An 18292-nucleotide genomic window follows, 5' to 3' on the forward strand; every position below is an offset into this window, starting at 1 on the left:
GAGTTGATTGGGACTGTGATGTGGTGAGAAGGCAGGAAGGGCAGTTATTAATATGTGGCATTTTGTATGGAGCGACCATACGGGAGGCTAGGGGGGCGAATTCGTTGAGAATGGTGGAACGCGTGGAACATCGGTTGGGGATGTTGCGGCCTTATCACTTGACATTGTTGCAACGGGCGATTGTTATTAACGTATTGCTGTACAGTAAGGTATGGTATGTAGCAGCAGTTTTTCCATTGCTGAGGGCTGAGATTACTCGTATCCTTAGAAGTGTTTTTAGGTTCTTATGGGGCTCAGGATGTGAATGGATGAAGAGGGAGGTGGTGACTTTGCCGGTGAGGAAGGGAGGTTTAGGTCTGTTGGACCTGGGAAGGAGGGCGAAATGCATTTTTGTCAGGTGGGAGTGGAAAAGATTAGGGGGACAGAGGGGGGCTTGCATGCAAAGGTTACATGATATTTTGAGGGGAATGTATGTGGGTGGGGAATGGAGGGAGTGTGAGATTTTGTTGAGGGCACTTTTGTGGGCGCGCGAGCCAGACAAATTAAAGGTGAGGGATTTATATCGAATATTGAGGGTAGAGGAGACGGCCCCAGTTGAGGGGCTGTTCCCGATGTATGCATGGGGAGCTATATGGAGTCTGTTCGGTAAACTAAAGTTAGGGCCCAGGGTGCGAGAGATCATGTTCAAATTTTTACATGGGATTCTGCCTACTGGATCAGTCCTCAGAAACAGACGTGTGGTAGAGGAGGGTTGGTGTGGGTTATGTGGGGAGTTGGAAACAGCCTATCACGTGGTATACTTTTGCGATTATTTGGGGAGTGTGAGGGAATGGCTGGGGAAAGTGGTCAGGAGGATAGGAGGAACTGGGGTGTCAGTGTTGAGAGCGCTGAGTCTTGATATAGGGGGGGTGGGGGAGAATGTGGCACGGGGAGTAGCTTATATCGTGGTGGATTTCGTGTACATATCGTGGGGAATGAGAGGGGTGGATAATGGGGAGACGAGGAAACGAGTTTTAGCGAGGATTTTTTGTATGACAATGAATAGGAATCGGGGAATTTATGGGAGGAGATGGGAGGGAGCTTTCACTGAGGGTTACAGGTCCATAACTGTTGGGGAGTTGCTAGAGTTGTGAGGGGGGGGGGGAAGTGGGTTTAGATTGTTGTGTAAAGCATTAGATAAAAAAACGGGGGGGTACCAAACGGGCTTGCCAAACGAAAGATGTTGGTTTGGTGTGCATGTGCGTGGGTGAGTGACAAGTGCAAGAGAGAACGATTGTGTGTAATTGGGGTGTGCATGGGAGTGCTGAGTTCATGCATTCTTAATAGTTATTTAATATTGTTAATTAATGCCTTCTGCTGAAGGCTATCGTAGTAGCGTATAAAAGTAGAAGTCTGAGAATGCTGCATGGGACAGCAATAAAGTTAGGATTTGACTCCCATTGTAAACTAAGTCAGTTTCTAATGTATATATATACATATGTATATATAAATAATATTAGGACAGCAGCTGGCGTTTTCACTACTGTAGAGTTGTTATTGTTTTCAATTTAATATGTTCTTAAGTTTAATTTAGTATGGTTAGTTTATAAGTTACATAAACAACGGTGAAATGCTGTACATTTTGGTGAGCTGGGGTAAATAGGGGGGGGGGTTATACTGCTTGCATTTTTGCGGTATGTAATTATTGTGTGTGGATATTGAAATTAGCAGTTGGGAAGGAGTCAGAGGATTCTTTATTTTGTATTACTTGAATAGTTATATTTTGTAGTTATGAATTATGTATATGGCAGTATTCACCTATCAGCTGCATGACATATTACTGCATATTGCAGTGTATAGAAATTGATGAATTTTATATTGTCTGTCGATGCTCTCATATTGTATGCTTTTGTTAATGTATTGTATGTTATAAATAAAATATAAAAAAAAAAAATCACTGAGAGAAGGCCGCGATTAGAGGACGGAGGATCGATCCTCCGCCAGACATTGCACTGTATGACCACTCAGTGCAATAATTGCAAGAAATGGTGTACAATATGAAGATTTTAGACAACTATGACCTACAACTTTCTTCGGGCTTTTCGAGCAATTGTTTATCGTTGGAACATGGTCGAAATGTGAGGTAATGAGCAAACACTTATTAGAATAACGTTTCGCTCAGTGTAGAGGATTATCATGACTCGATGAAACTCTATAGTGATTCTCAGCCAGGGGTAAATTTACCCCTTGGGGAGTAAAAAATTACCTGGCAAGGGGTAAATATTTGATGTACCTGATAACTGAATATTTCAATTAAATTTCATTAAGGCCGCCTGGGGTTGAAAGATCCCCCCCACTACCAGTGTATGACCCCTACCAGTGTATGACTCCCTACTGTGTATGACCCCTACCAGTGTATGACCCCTACCAGTGTATGACCCCTACCAGTGTATGACTCCCTACTAGTGTATGACCCCTACCAGTGTATGACTCCCTACTAGTGCATGACCCCTACCAGTGTATGACTCCCTACTAGTGTATGACCCGCTACCAGTGTATGACCCCTACCAGTGTATGACTCCCTACTAGTGTATGACCCCTACCAGTGTATGACTCCCTACTAGTGTATGACCCGCTACCAGTGTATGACCCCTACCAGTGTATGACCCCCTAACAGTGTATGACCCCCTAACAGTGTATTACCCCTACCAGTGTATGACTCCCTACTAGTGTATGACCCCTACCAGTGTATGACTCCCTACTAGTGTATGACCCGCTACCAGTGTATGACCCCCCTAACAGTGTATTACCCCATACTAGTGTATGACCCCGTACTAGTGTATGACCCCTACCAGTGTACGACACCCCTAACAGTGTATTACCCCATACTAGTGTATGACCCCGTACTAGTGTATGACCCCCTACCAGTGTATGACTCCGTACTAGTGTATGACTCCTACCAGTGTATGACCCCGTACTAGTGTATGACCCCTACCAGTGTATGACCACTTACTAGTGTATGACCCCTACCAGTGTATGACCCCCTACCAGTGTATGACCCCTACCAGTGTATGACCCCGTACTAGTATATGACACCCTACCAGTGTATGACCCCGTACTAGTGTATGACCCCTACCAGTGTATTACCCCCTACCAGTGTATGACTCCGTTCTAGTGTATGACCCACTACCAGTGTATGACCCGCTACCAGTGTATGACCCCTACCAGTGTATGACCCACTACCGGTGTATAACCCCGTACTAGTGTATGACCCCCTACCAGTGTATGACCCCCTACCAGTGTATGACCCCTACCAGTGTATGACCTCGTATTAGTGTATGACCCCCTACCAGTGTATGACCTCGTACTAGTGTATGACCCCCTACCAGTGTATGACCCCTACCAGTGTATGACTCCCTAACAGTGTATGATCCTCTACCAGTGTATGACCCCTACCAGTGTATGACTCCCTAACAGTGTATGATCCTCTACCAGTGTATGACCCCTACCAGTGTATGACCCCTACCAGTGTATGACCCCCTATCAGTGTATAACTCCCTAACAGTGTATGATCTTCTACCAGTGTATGACCCCTACCAGTGTATGACTCCCTAACAGTGTATGATCCTCTACCAGTGTATGACCCCTACCAGTGTATGACCCCCTATCAGTGTATAACTCCCTACCAGTGTATGATCCTCTGCCAGTGTATGACCCCTACCAGTGTATGACTCCCTAACAGTGTATGATCCTCTACCAGTGTATGACTCCCTAACAGTGTATGATCCTCTACCAGTGTATGAGCGCTCCACCATGAGTAGTACTGATAGTGATGGTGTAGTAGTGCCATCTAGTGGTGATAGCGATAGTGTAGTAGTGCCATCTAGTGGTGGTAGTCAGAATTAGTCAGGTTATCGGTGATGGTGTTATAGTGAAGGATAGGACAGTGACCAACCACACGGTCACTAGAGGTCAGTTGAACTTCAGTGGTCGTTCAGGAGAGACGTAGTGCTCCTCCTCCTGCCACCCTTCCGCCGGCTTTACCGCTTCCTCATCCTTTTAATACACCTAAATAGCGTAAGTACTGTCTGGTGACGTATTTGTCAGTACAACAGCAGAGTTGAACTGCAGCTCCTGGTCCCCACACAAGTTTGGTCACCAAATTATTAATATTTAAATGTTATTAATTTAATTTTGTTTGGGGTCTAATGTCTTGGAGAGGGGCGGGGGGGGGTGACCTTAGTGGAGGGGTTTTGATGCGAGGAACTGGAGCTACTCCCCTTTCTCTAATCAAACAATAACTCTCACACTAGGCGTTACATAACCCATAATGGTGTATCCAGTTCTGGGCAATTTCCATTATTGAAAAATAACTTCGTGAAGGTCTCTTGATCCAGGGAACTTGCGCCTTGTGATCCAGATATCCACGTAAACAAATTGTTATTCATCAGTTTTATGTGAAAGAAATATTAAAGAGAAAGATAGCTTTAATTACTATATTTAACATTAATGGGTATATCAGGCAGGCAGTAATGTTATTAGTTTATATTACATGGTAATGTTTGCCTATAAATGTGTAGTGTTCATGGTTATAATGCAAATGTGTTTGGTTTCAGGTGTGGTAATTGAGGAGTGCTGTGCCTGGCTGTGTCTGCTGCCACATTGATCAACACAGCAACTCTGACCAGTCTGAACGGTGGAGACAACCATATTAGTAAATGGTCTGACCCATAGCATTTAGTGTTGTGGAGGTGTAGCAGTTGGAGACATCGTCAAAGGTGGGCAGGGCCCACTTGTAAGGTATTCCAGGTTATAAGTCCACTAAAGTTTGGTAACTGAAACAGATAGTAATTGTATTAGGTGGGAAGGTGGTGGGGAGAGTATAAAAAAGACTAAGCAACTGATGTCAAAAGTAGCTTAGTGAAAAGTATTAGGTTACCTCCCGACCAGAGATGAAATCTCTGGCTAGGAAATGAGGAATGTATTCTATAGGTTATCTTGACGTTTAACTAACCACAATTTCATATTTTCAGTAGGGTTGTAGAAGACCTGGCCAAGTAATTTTATGCTTTGAAGCCCCAAAAATATTTTCAGTAGCATAACCTTGTGGGTTTAGCGCTTACGTCTCGAGTCAGTATTGGAGCGTCTTGGGAGGGGTAGCATTTGTTCTGAAATTGAGTTATTCAGTATATATTTACAGAGACTTTGTAGACTGATCTTACCTAGACCCCCGTTGATCTTACCTAGACCCCGTTGATCTTGCCTAGACCCCCGTTGATCTTACCTAGACCCCCGTTGATCTTACCTAGACCCCCGTTGATCTTACCTAGACCCCCGTTGATCTTATCTAGATTGATCTTAGACCCCGTTGATCTTACCTAGACCCCCGTTGATCTTACCTAGACCCCCCGTTGATCTTACCTAGACCCCCCGTTGATCTTACCTAGACCCCCGTTGATCTTACCTAGACCCCCGTTGATCTTACCTAGACCCCCGTTGATCTTACCTAGACCCCCGTTGATCTTATCTAGACCCCGTTGATCTTGCCTAGACCCCCGTTGATCTTACCTAGACCCCCATTGATCTTACCTAGACCCCCGTTGATCTTGCCTAGACCCCCGTTGATCTTGCCTAGACCCCCGTTGATCTTGCCTAGACCCCCGTTGATCTTGCCTAGACCCCCGTTGATCTTGCCTACGACTCCCGTTGATCTTGCCTACGACCCCCGTTGATCTTGCCTACGACCCCCGTTGATCTTGCCTTCGCCTCCCTTCATCCCACTCCGTGTGCCGCCACTGCTCTGCAAATTAGCAAGGCCTATACCTGGAGTATGATGCATACTCCAGTTTCTATCAAAATATAAGATTTAGGTGTTATGTAGGGTAGGTAAGGTAAAGAACTGGAGAATCTGCTATATGCATTATGAATGCATATAGCAGGGGAGAGTAATCTCCCCTGAAGGCATAGATTACGTAGAACTGTTGGCCTGGGAACCCACCAACGACCTTCAGTAGCTGTCTGCAATCTGTTATTGCACGTGGTTTCCGTAGGGATGTTGGTGGGTTTCGGGCTTTGGGTAGTGGTTGTGGTGGGTGTTCTACGTTTTTTATGCCTTTGGCCAAACTGTGCAAAGTTAAATATTGATTAGTTGAATTTACACAATTTCGTCATTTTGGAAAATTTAAGCGGCGTTAAGGTTCCTATGAATATAAAGTATTCGTGTTCAGAATTTCAGTTGGTTTGATAGTTTGTAAGTAGTGAAGTGTAACGCTTCTGGCAGCAGACGTGTTAGTAGGCAGAAAGGATTCACTAACATCTGATGCTGATGAGTATAGTTAGGGGGTGAGACTAGGATTATTAACCCTGCTGGGTTAGAAGCTCAGGAAAATAGAGCGGCAGAAAGTGGGGGTGGGGGGGTTGCTTGAGTGTAGTGATCCTAGAGCGGTAGAGTAGGGGTGGGGGGGGGGGTTGCTTGAATGTAGTGATCCTCAGGTTGTGCCTAGGATGCCAGCCATAGCTGGCAGGTAGGGTACCTGGAGTGAGTTTCGAGAGTCAACGCCCCCGCTGCTCTGTCTGGGCCCAGGCCTCTCGGTTGAATTCAGGCTAGCATAGTGGTTGTTAGTGTGTTAGCACACTAGTCTAACACTGAGGGACATGGAAGTGTAGGGGAAATACATTGTCTTAATGATCCTAACTACCTTCATGTTAAATTTGGATGCCCTTCAAGGGTTTTTTTGTGCTAGTGAAGGTATATTGATGCAAGCAGTTACAGGTACCCGACCCCTTCCTTGGATCAAACCTGATTGCCTAACATTTCCCAAGCTGTGTATAACCCCTGTGTAATATATAGTTATGGCAAGTTTTGTTTGGGTAAATGTGCACGTAAAAATTTGTTTTGAATGGGGGGGAGTTAGCGGTAATCTCTCAGGGGGCAGGTCGACGAAAGTCAACCAAGTTTTACTCCGAGGAGAGTAGTGCAAGTTGACTTAGTGTTTCCAGCGAGATTTATATGCAAGGGATATTAGGTTTGGCTAGGTTGTAATGTCTGTTACGGACTTCGAGGGTAATTTGCAGCTGAATCCTCCTGACAAGCAAGACATGATCGCCTTGTCTCCAGTGTTCTAATAAATTTGTGCATGCGGAAGTGTTTGCAGTGAAGACAGTGTTGTACACGACTCCACTGCCCAGCGTCGCAACACTGTTAGTTTCCTGACACTACAAGGTCATTGAATTTGAAAATGTATCATACCTCAAACTACTAATAATGGCAGTATTAAGGCGGACAGCCTCAATACTATTAATAGTAGGGTTGGGGTAGGTATATTTTTTTTTTTTCCCCGAGCTTAAAGCTCCCGAGTTGTGTGAATGTTGTCCTGCTGACAAATGCAGCAGTTGAGGCTTGTCTGTTTCATTTTTCTATTTCTTTCGTGTTCCTTGAACATTCCTTTTTGATAAAGAAAGGCGCTTTATTTATTACACTTTAATTAGGAGCATTAAGTTTATCAGATCATGTAGGTTGAAGATATTCTCCATGTTGTGGGCAGCTGCAGTGTGGTGAAGGCCGTGGTGTGGGCAGCTGCAAGTCTTCAAAGATATTGTCACCAGCAGCAACACTCCAGAACAATGTCTGCAAAGATAAAAGTATGGACATCACTAGATTATTCACGAACTGCAGTAAGCAATAGTTTGAAATCTTGCTATGTATTTAGAATGCTTCCTTCAACATTTTGTGGAAAGAAAAATTGCTAAAATGTTTTCAAAGCTGATCTATCAAAAATAACCAAGAAATTGGAGTAATCAAAATTTTTTTAAATTACTATAGGTTGGTGGAACTGGAGGTGTCGATGGTGTGGTGGATGGCAGAGGAGTGACTAGTGGCGCCACTATTCTTGACCTCCATGGCGCCATTGACCTGGGGGGAGGGGGGGGTGATGACGGCAGTTGTTTGTGGGGAGGGGAAGGTCGTTGAAGGAAGGGTCCTTGATTGGCTGCTGGTGGAGGGGTGCGTCGGGGTGAGTAGTTAGTTGTTACTAGTGGGAAGGCGATGGAGAGGGGGTAGAGGGGATGGTTGTCACTTGATAATTACTAATACGTGGCTTGAACCTTGATACTTGAAACGCCCTGGACACTAGCCCAAAGACACTCGATTGCCACATATTCGTAATTCTAATGAACAATGTCCATGGACTCGTGTTGATAGCCGCCTCCTTGATTTTGGGCTTACGTATTTGACATCTCTTGTGGGTTTAGTGCTTAATTTTGATAGTAGTGGTAGTAATATGGTTTGACCTGGTAGACGGCATAAGCTGCCTTTAGTGCCTCATGCAGGATGATAGTTTAATAATAGAAATAAGTCACTTTGACTTCGTATATTTAGGTACAGGTACACATAAGTACAAATTATCATAGTGTAAATTACCTGGTGTCGATCTCCCTCAGTATTAAGTCAGTAAAGTTCAGTTGAAGTTTTCTTCATATTAATGTTCACAAACTAACAAGCCAAGATTGTAATCTACACTTTGAAAGCATATAACTTAGCCAGTTCATCATTGGACCACTATGACCTTGTCATAGTGGTCCAATAGTTGGGACAGACAGGAGTGACTTGCTCTAAACCCATGTTGCCCTGGGTTGTGTAGTTGTTGGATATCTAGATGGGTGGCGATCTTGCTTCTTAGAACTCTTTCAAAGATTTTTATCATATGGGACGTTAACGATATCGGTCTGTAGTTCTTTGCTATTGCTTTACTGCCGTTTGTGGAGTGGGGCTACGTCTGTTAATTTTTAGCAGCAGCAGTGGGATGACCCCTGTGTCCATGCTCCCTCTCCATAGGATGTTAAAACCACATGATAGGGGCTTTCAGTTCTTGATAAACTCGAGTTCCATGAGTCAAGGCCTGGGGCAGAGTGCATGGGTATGTCATTTATCGCATTTTCGAAGTCATTTGGCATCATGGTAATATCAGAAAGGTTCGAGTCTGCCAAGTTCTCTCGTAAAAAATTCATTTAGGTCTACGACTCTGGTTAGCGACTGGTTAAAAACTGAGACATACTGGGATTTGAGTAGCTCACTCATTTCATTGCTGTTATCTGTGTAGGACCCATCTCGTTTAGGTAGGGGCTCAATACTGAACGTTTTCGATTTTGATTTGGCATAAAAGAAGAAATATTTTGAGCTTTAAATTTCATTGATGGCTTTTAGTTCTTCATGCGTTTCTTGACTCCTGTAAGATTCTTTTAGCTGTAGTTCGATGTTTGCTATTTCTCTGACGAGTGTTTCCCTACGTATTAGATATATTGGCCCCTCTTTAACCGCTCTGTTATTCTTTGCCTTGGTTTAGAAAGACACGTAAGCAAACACTATAACATATTCGGTCCCAGGACCGAAACGTTTTCTAATAAATATGTTAGTGTTTGCTTACGTGTCTTTCTAAACCAACTTGTCGGTATTTATTACCAAGGTTTATACCATTCTTTGCCTTCACCTGTATAGGAAGCGCCTTTCTCTTTCTAGTTAACATCATCTCCGTTTCCTTAAAGGAATATACCTTGAACATACCACGAGTGCCACATAGTTAGGTTGTTCTAGACATAGGTTTGGATCCGTGTTACTTAGGCTATCTTCCCAGTTTATATCATTTAGGACCTGGTTTACTTGGTCCCACCTTAAGTTTTTATGATTGAAGTTGAATTTGGTGAAGGCTCCCTCGTGACTGATTACATTTTGTTGGTCTGGGGCTCCCCGCATACATGTCTGAATCACTATTATGTTGTGATGAGAGTATATTGTTTTTGATATGGTAATATATCGTATCAGATCATCATTGTTAGTGAAGATGAGGTCCAGCGTATTCTCCAGTCTTGTAGACTAATATTGGCTGTTTTAAGGTGAATTTGCTGTAGAGATTTAAGTGTTTGTGTGTACTCGCCTAGTTGTACTCACCTAGTGTTTGTGTGTGTACTCACCTAGTTCTCACCTAGTTGAAGTTGCGGGGGTCGAGTCCGAGCTCCTGGCCCCGCCTCTTCACTGATCGCTACTAGGTCACTCTCCCTGAGCCGTGAGCTTTATCATACCTCTGCTTAAAGCTATGTATGGATCCTGCCTCCACTACATCGCTTCCCAAACTATTCCACTTACTGACTACTCTGTGGCTGAAGAAATACTTCCTAACATCCCTGTGATTCATCTGTGTCTTCAGCTTCCAACTGTGTCCCCTTGTTATTGTGTCCAATCTCTGGAACATCCTGTCTTTGTCCACCTTGTCAATTCCTCTCAGTATTTTGTATGTCGTTATCATGTCCCCCCCTATCTCTCCTGTCCTCCAGTGTCGTCAGGTTGATTTCCCTTAACCTCTCCTCGTAGGACATACCTCTTAGCTCTGGGACTAGTCTTGTTGCAAACCTTTGCACTTTCTCTAGTTTCTTCACGTGCTTGGCTAGGTGTGGGTTCCAAACTGGTGCCGCATACTCCAATATGGGCCTAACGTACACGGTGTACAGGGTCCTGAATGATTCCTTATTAAGATGTCGGATTGCTGTTCTGAGGTTTGCTAGGCGCCCATATGCTGCAGCAGTTATTTGGTTGATGTGCGCTTCAGGAGATGTGCCTGGTGTTATACTCACCCCAAGATCTTTTTCCTTGAGTGAGGTTTGTAGTCTCTGACCCCCTAGGGCCTAGACTGTACTCCGTCTGCGGCCTTCTTTGCCCTTCCCCAATCTTCATGACTTTGCACTTGGTGGGATTGAACTCCAGGAGCCAATTGCTGGACCAGGTCTGCAGCCTGTCCAGATCCCTTTGTAGTTCTGCCTGGTCTTCGATCGAGTGAATTCTTCTCATCAACTTCGTCATCTGCAAACAGGGACACCTCAGAGTCTATTCCTTCCGTCATGTCGTTCACAAATACCAGAAACAGCACTGGTCCTAGGACTGACCCCTGCGGGACCCCGCTGGTCACAGGTGCCCACTCTGACACCTCGCCACGTACCATGACTCGCTGCTGTCTTCCTGACAAGTATTCCCTGATCCATTGTAGTGCCTTCCCTGTTATCCCTGCTTGGTCCTCCAGTTTTTGCACCAATCTCTTGTGTGGAACTGTGTCAAACGCCTTCTTGCAGTCCAAGAAAATGCAATCCACCCACCCCTCTCTCTCTTGTCTTACTGCTGTCACCTCAATTACTGGGAGCGCTTGAGGTTTCTAAACCTGTATTCCCTGGAACGCAGGAGGGAGAGATACATGATTATATACACCTGGAAAATCCTAGAGGGACTAGTACCGAACTTGCACACGAAAATCACTCACTACGAAAGCAAAAGACTTGGCAGACGATGCACCATCCCCCCAATGAAAAGCAGGGGTGTCACTAGCACGTTAAGAGACCATACAATAAGTGTCAGGGGCCCGAGACTGTTCAACTGCCTCCCAGCACACATAAGGGGGATTACCAACAGACCCCTGGCAGTCTTCAAGCTGGCACTGGACAAGCACCTAAAGTCAGTTCCTGATCAGCCGGGCTGTGGCTCGTACGTTGGTTTGCGTGCAGCCAGCAGCAACAGCCTGGTTGATCAGGCGCTGATCCACCAGGAGGCCTGGTCACAGACCGGGCCGCGGGGGCATTGACCCCCGAAACTCTCTCCAGGTAAACTCTCCAGGTATGTCATAGAACTCCAGTAGGTTTGTGACACAGGATTTCCCGTCCCTGAAACCATGTTGGCTGCTGTTGATGAGATCGTTCCTTTCTAGGTGTTCCACCACTCTTCTCCTGATAATCTTCTCCGTGATTTTGCATACTATACATGTCAGTGACACTGGTCTGTAGTTTAATGCTTCATGTCTGTCTCCTTTTTTAAAGATTGGGACTACATTTGCTGTCTTCCATGCCGCAGGCAATCTCCCTGTTTCGATAGATGTATTGAATATTGTTGTTAGGGGTACACATAGCTCCTCTGCTCCCTCTCTCAATACCCATGGGGAGATGTTATCTGGCCCCATTGCCTTTGAGATATCTAGCTCACTCGGAAGCCTCTTCACTTCTTCCTCGGTTGTGTGCACTGTGTCCAGCACTTGGTGGTGTGCCCCACCTCTCCGTCTTTCTGGAGTCCCTTCTGTCTCCTCTGTGAACACTTCTTTGAATCTCTTGTTGAGTTCTTCACATACTTCACGGTCATTTCTTGTTGTCTCTCCTCCTTCCTTCCTTAGCCTGATTACCTGGTCCTTGACTGTTGTTTTCCTCCTGATGTGGCTGTACAACAGTTTCGGGTCAGATTTGGCTTTCGCTGCTATGTCATTTTCATATTGTCTTTGGGCCTCCCTTCTTATCTGTGCATATTCGTTTCTGGCTCTACGACTGTTCTCCTTATTCTCCTGGGTCCTTTGCCTTCTATATTTCTTCCATTCCCTAGCACACTTGGTTTTTGCCTCCCTGCACCTTTGGGTAAACCATGGGCTCATCCTGGCTTTTTCATTATTCCTGTTACCCTTGGGTACAAACCTCTCCTCAGCCTCCTTGCATTTTGTTGCTACATATTCCATCATCTCATTAACTGGCTTCCCTGCCAGTTCTCTGTCCCACTGAACCCCGTTCAGGTAGTTCCTCATTCCTGTGTAGTCCCCTTTCTTGTAGTTTGGCTTCATTCGTCCTGGCCTTCCTGCTTCTCCCTCCACTTGTAGCTCTACTGTGTATTCGAAGCTTAAAACCACATGGTCACTGGCCCCAAGGGGTCTTTCATATGTGATATCCTCGATATCTGCACTACTCAAGGTGAATATTAAGTCCAGCCTTGCTGGTTCATCCTCTCCTCTCTCTCTCTCTTGTAGTGTCCCTTACGTGTTGGCACATGAAGTTTTCCAGTACCACCTCCATCATCTTAGCCCTCCATGTATCTTGGCCCCCATGTGGGTCCAAGTTCTCCCAATCGATCTCCTTGTGGTTAAAGTCACCCATGATCAGGAGCTTTGCCCTGCATGCATGAGCTCTTCTGGCCACTCTAGCCAGTGTGTCAACCATCGCTCTATTTCTCTCGTTGTACTCTTGCCTTGGCCTCCTCCTGTTCTGTGGTGGGTTATACATCACTGCTATTACCACCTTGGGACCTCCAGAGTGAAGTGTTCCCGCTATGTAATCACTTTCTTCTCCGCTGTCTCCTCTCTCCAGCTCATCAAAATTCCAGCGATTTTTGATCAGCAACGCCACTCCTCCACCCCCCCTGTTCCCTCTGTCTTTCCTCAGGATTTGGTATCCCGTTGGAAAGATAGCATCTGTTATCATACCTGTAAGCTTGGTTTCTGTGAGAGCTATGATGTCCGGTGATGCTTCTTTGACTCTTTCATGCCACTCCTCCCACTTATTTGTTATTCCATCAGCGTTTGTGTACCATACCTTCAGTTTCCTTTCCAACACTGTGGTTTGGGGGGCCTGTGAGGGTGGGAGACCTGGTGGCATACTGTGGGATTCTATAGCTCGGTGTTGGGTGGAGGCTGTGGGTATGAATTGTAGTGTGTGTTGGGATGGTGTGATAGGTTGTATGGTTCTGAGAATAGTTGTGTGTGTGCTTGCCCTTGCTGTTCTGTTCTGCTCTGACTGACCTTTGCTGGTTCCATCCTTGTCTCTCTTCCTAGCTCCTTTCGCTTTTTTGTCCTCTCCCTCAGCTGCTGTCGTTCTGATTTTGTTCTGTCTCTGTCTAGGAACACCCTCTTGTACTCTTCCGAGTATTTCAATCGTGGTTTCTCTTGGAGGATCCTGTTCTGCACTGTTTCCGTCCTGAGAATCAGCTTGATTGGTCGGTTTCTCCCCTTCGAGTACCCCCCTATTCTCTGAAAATTTACAATCTCGTCCATCTCTTCACCTATTTCCGTGATGTTTTTCTCAATCTCCTTTCTTTCTTCCTGCTGCCTTTCAGTGTGTGTCCTTTCCTCTCTCTCCTGAAGCCCATGGATAAACACTGATTTTACTCTTTCTTCCTCCCATTGCCTCACCCTCTGTGACTCTGGATCCTGCCTGTACGTGGTCAGTTTCTCCCTTGATTTTTCCAGTGGCTCTTGATAGCCTGGTTGTGCCTCAGCATTCGACCTATCACCCTCTCCATCTGCAACCAGCTGTTCTTCCCTTTCACTCCTTGGTCCTCCTTGGCAGGCTGATATGACCTTAGCATAATTCATAATTCCTTCCTTCCTGTTCGGCCTCGCAGCTTCATATGCTGTGTCTTCTCTGGTCACTGCCCCTGTAACTCGCTTCAGCCTGTGTTTGTGTGTGTTTGTGTGTGTGTTTGTGTGTGTGTTTGTGTGTGTGTTTGTGTGTGTTTGTGTGTGTGTTTGTGTGTGTGTTTGTGTGTGTGTTTGTGTGTGTGTTTGTGTGTGTGTTTGTGTGTGTGTTTGTGTGTGTGTTTGTGTGTGTGTTTGTGTGTGTGTTTGTGTGTGTGTTTGTGTGTGTGTTTGTGTGTGTGTTTGTGTGTGTGTTTGTGTGTGTGTTTGTGTGTGTGTTTGTGTGTGTGTTTGTGTGTGTGTTTGTGTGTGTGTTTGTGTGTGTGTTTGTGTGTGTGTTTGTGTGTGTTTGTGTGTGTGTTTGTGTGTGTGTGTGTGTGTGTTTGTGTGTGTGTTTGTGTGTGTGTTTGTGTGTGTGTTTGTGTGTGTGTTTGTGTGTGTGTTTGTGTGTGTGTTTGTGTGTGTGTTTGTGTGTGTGTTTGTGTGTGTGTTTGTGTGTGTGTTTGTGTGTGTGTTTGTGTGTGTGTTTGTGTGTGTGTTTGTGTGTGTGTTTGTGTGTGTGTTTGTGTGTGTGTTTGTGTGTGTGTTTGTGTGTGTGTTTGTGTGTGTGTTTGTGTGTGTGTTTGTGTGTGTGTTTGTGTGTGTGTTTGTGTGTGTGTTTGTGTGTTTGTGTTTGTGTGTTTGTGTTTGTGTGTGTGTGTTTGTGTGTGTGTGTTTGTGTGTGTGTTTGTGTGTTTGTGTGTGTGTTTGTGTGTGTGTTTGTGTGTGTGTTTGTGTGTGTGTTTGTGTGTGTGTTTGTGTGTGTTTGTGTGTGTGTTTGAATGGAGTTAAGAGGCTGGGAAAGCATGGGACCAGAAAATTGGCATTCACGGTGGCCTAAGGATTAATATAGGCCTCACTTCATAATAGGAAGTGTCGTAACTATTCCTGGTGAAGAGTGAGGGAACATGATTTACGGGACCACCGTAATAAAGTGGTAAAATTAGTGAATAATGGTGGGACCGGTGGTGACTGGTAAGCTGCCATGGAGTGTGTCCAGGGGAAAATACCCGTGATTTAATCATCACTCATCGGTCTCAGATCTTAATGGAGTGACCTCTAATGTGCATAATAATTATGAGACATTAAATCGTCGTGTGAACTGTAATGTACTCGCTGATTATAACACTAAGTTAAGAGAATGTGTGAAGTGAAATAAGTCGCCTTACTCCGAATGAACACGTGGAGTCCTCGTGGCTCCTGTCCCGAGGACAGTGAAGTTTTTATGGAGTCCCGACATCTAAACCGGGACAAACCAACGGAATAAGAACTGTGTCGGTGTAGCAGGACATCAAAATGAGATAGTGAATGGAGGAAATATGGAGCATCAATCACCCACAGTTAAGTAACCCTTCTAGTTATAGCAGACTGATACTGGCCAGTTAGGTATGTTGTAATTGGATAGGTTGGGGGTGATCCAGCTACATCAAGTGACCACCAGAGAATATCTGGTAAGTGTTGGTATTATATACAGGTGTTTTTCCTTGATGGATATATCCATGTGTAACCTACCCCCCCCCCCTCCCCTTCATTCAGTTAAACTAATAAAAATTGACCACTGTCTGGAAAACCTTCCAGCTCCTGCACCCAACATCTTGCTCCTGGGGGATTTCAACTTAAGGCACCTAAAATGGAGGAATATAGCAAATAATATTGTTGCAGTAATAACACCAGGAGGCAGCTCTGATGAAAACTCTCACTCACGCGAGCTTTTAAATCTCTGCACAAAATTCAATTTAAACCAGCAAATAATAGAGCCTACTAGACTGGAGAATACACTAGACCTCATCTTCACTAACAATGATGATCTGATAAGAAATATCACCATATCAAAAACAATATACTCAGATCACAACATAATTGAGGTTCAGTCATGTATGCGCGGAGCCCCAGACCGACATAATGAGATTAGTCACGAGGGAGCATTCACCAAATTCAACTTCAATAACAAAAACATAAAGTGGGACCAAGTAAACCAAGTCCTAACCGATATAAGCTGGGAAGATATACTAAGCAACACAGACCCCAACTTATGCCTAGAACAGATTAACTCGGTGGCACTCAATGTATGCACAAGGCTTATTCCTCTAAGAAAAAGGAAGAGTAGATGTAAAACAGAAAGAGACAGGCGCTCCCTTTACAGGCGACGGAAAAGAATAACAGAGCGGCTAAAAGAGGTCAATATATCTGAAATGCGTAGGGAGACACTGGTCAGAGAAATAGCAAGCATCGAACTTAAGCTAAAAGAATCCTTTAGGAGTCAGGAATCGCGGGAAGAACTAAAAGCCATAAATGAAATCGAAAGAAACCCAAAGTATTTCTTCTCCTATGCCAAATCAAAATCGAGAACAACGTCCAGTATTGGGCCCCTACTTAAACAAGATGGGTCCTACACAGATGACAGCAAGGAAATGAGTGAGCTACTCAAGTCCCAATATGACTCAGTTTTTAGCAAGCCGCTAACCAGACTGAGAGTCGAAGATCAAAATGAATTTTTTATGAGAGAGCCACAAAATTTGATTAACACAAGCCTATCCGATGTTATCCTGACGCCAAATGACTTCGAACAGGCGATAAATGACATGCCCATGCACTCTGCCCCAGGGCCAGACTCATGGAACTCTGTGTTCATCAAGAACTGCAAGAAGCCCCTATCACGAGCCTTTTCCATCCTATGGAGAGGGAGCATGGACACGGGGGTCGTCCCACAGTTACTAAAAACAACAGACATAGCCCCACTCCACAAAGGGGGCAGTAAAGCAACAGCAAAGAAGTACAGACCAATAGCACTAACATCCCATATCATAAAAATCTTTGAAAGGGTCCTAAGAAGCAAGATCACCACCCATCTAGAAACCCATCAGTTACACAACTCAGGGCAACATGGGTTTAGAACCGGTCGCTCCTGTCTGTCTCAACTATTGGACCACTACGACAAGGTCCTAAATGCACTAGAAGACAAAAAGAATGCAGATGTAATATATACAGACTTTGCAAAAGCCTTCAACAAGTGTGACCATGGCGTAATAGCGCACAAAATGCGTGCTAAAGGAATAACAGGAAAAGTCGGTCGATGGATCTATAATTTCCTCACTAACAGAACACAGAGAGTAGTCGTCAACAGAGTAAAGTCCGAGGCAGCTACGGTGAAAAGCTCTGTTCCACAAGGCACAGTACTCGCTCCCATCTTGTTCCTCATCCTTATATCCGACATAGACAAGGATGTCAGCCACAGCATCGTGTCTTCCTTTGCAGATGACACCCGAATCTGCATGACAGTGTCTTCCATTGCAGACACTGCAAAGCTCCAGGCAGACATCAACCAAATCTTTCAGTGGGCTGCAGAAAACAATATGAAGTTCAACGATGAGAAATTTCAATTACTCAGATATGGTAAACATGACGAAATTAAATCTTCATCAGAGTACAAAACAAATTCTGGCCACAAAATAGAGCGAAACACCAACGTCAAAGACCTGGGAGTGATCATGTCGGAGGATCTCACCTTCAAGGACCATAACATTGTATCAATCGCATCTGCTACAAAAATGACAGGATGGATAATGAGAACCTTCAAAACTAGGGAGGCCAAGCCCATGATGACACTCTTCAGGTCACTTGTTCTATCTAGGCTGGAATATTGCTGCACACTAACAGCACCTTTCAAGGCAGGTGAAATTGCCGACCTAGAAAATGTACAGAGAACTTTCACGGCGCGCATAACGGAGATAAAACACCTCAATTATTGGGAGCGCTTGAGGTTCCTAAACCTGTATTCCCTGGAACGCAGGAGGGAGAGATACATGATTATATACACCTGGAAAATCCTAGAGGGACTAGTACCGAACTTGCACACGAAAATCACTCACTACGAAAGCAAAAGACTTGGCAGACGATGCACCATCCCCCCAATGAAAAGCAGGGGTGTCACTAGCACGTTAAGAGACCATACAATAAGTGTCAGGGGCCCGAGACTGTTCAACTGCCTCCCAGCACACATAAGGGGGATTACCAACAGACCCCTGGCAGTCTTCAAGCTGGCACTGGACAAGCACCTAAAGTCAGTTCCGGATCAG

General features: G+C 44.9%; 1 long non-coding RNA gene across 4 annotated transcripts in view; it reads left to right on the forward strand.

Moving 5' to 3' along the window:
- Positions 1–3943: 3943 nt before the first annotated feature.
- The window catches only part of LOC138854777 (uncharacterized), a 36665-nt gene continuing 22316 nt past the window's right edge, over positions 3944–18292 (forward strand). The window contains exons 1-4 of one of the 4 annotated variants that reach the window (XR_011393952.1): positions 3944–4056; positions 4596–4788; positions 7524–7653; positions 7802–7991. This is a non-coding gene — a long non-coding RNA (uncharacterized lncRNA). The remainder of the gene's footprint in view (positions 4057–4595; positions 4789–7523; positions 7654–7801; positions 7992–18292) is intronic. The other 3 variants (XR_011393950.1, XR_011393953.1, XR_011393951.1) reach the window with 3 other exon arrangements.

Source organism: Cherax quadricarinatus, chromosome 69 (genome assembly GCF_038502225.1).
Source record: "Cherax quadricarinatus isolate ZL_2023a chromosome 69, ASM3850222v1, whole genome shotgun sequence".
In the NCBI taxonomy this organism is placed as follows: domain Eukaryota; kingdom Metazoa; phylum Arthropoda; class Malacostraca; order Decapoda; family Parastacidae; genus Cherax; species Cherax quadricarinatus.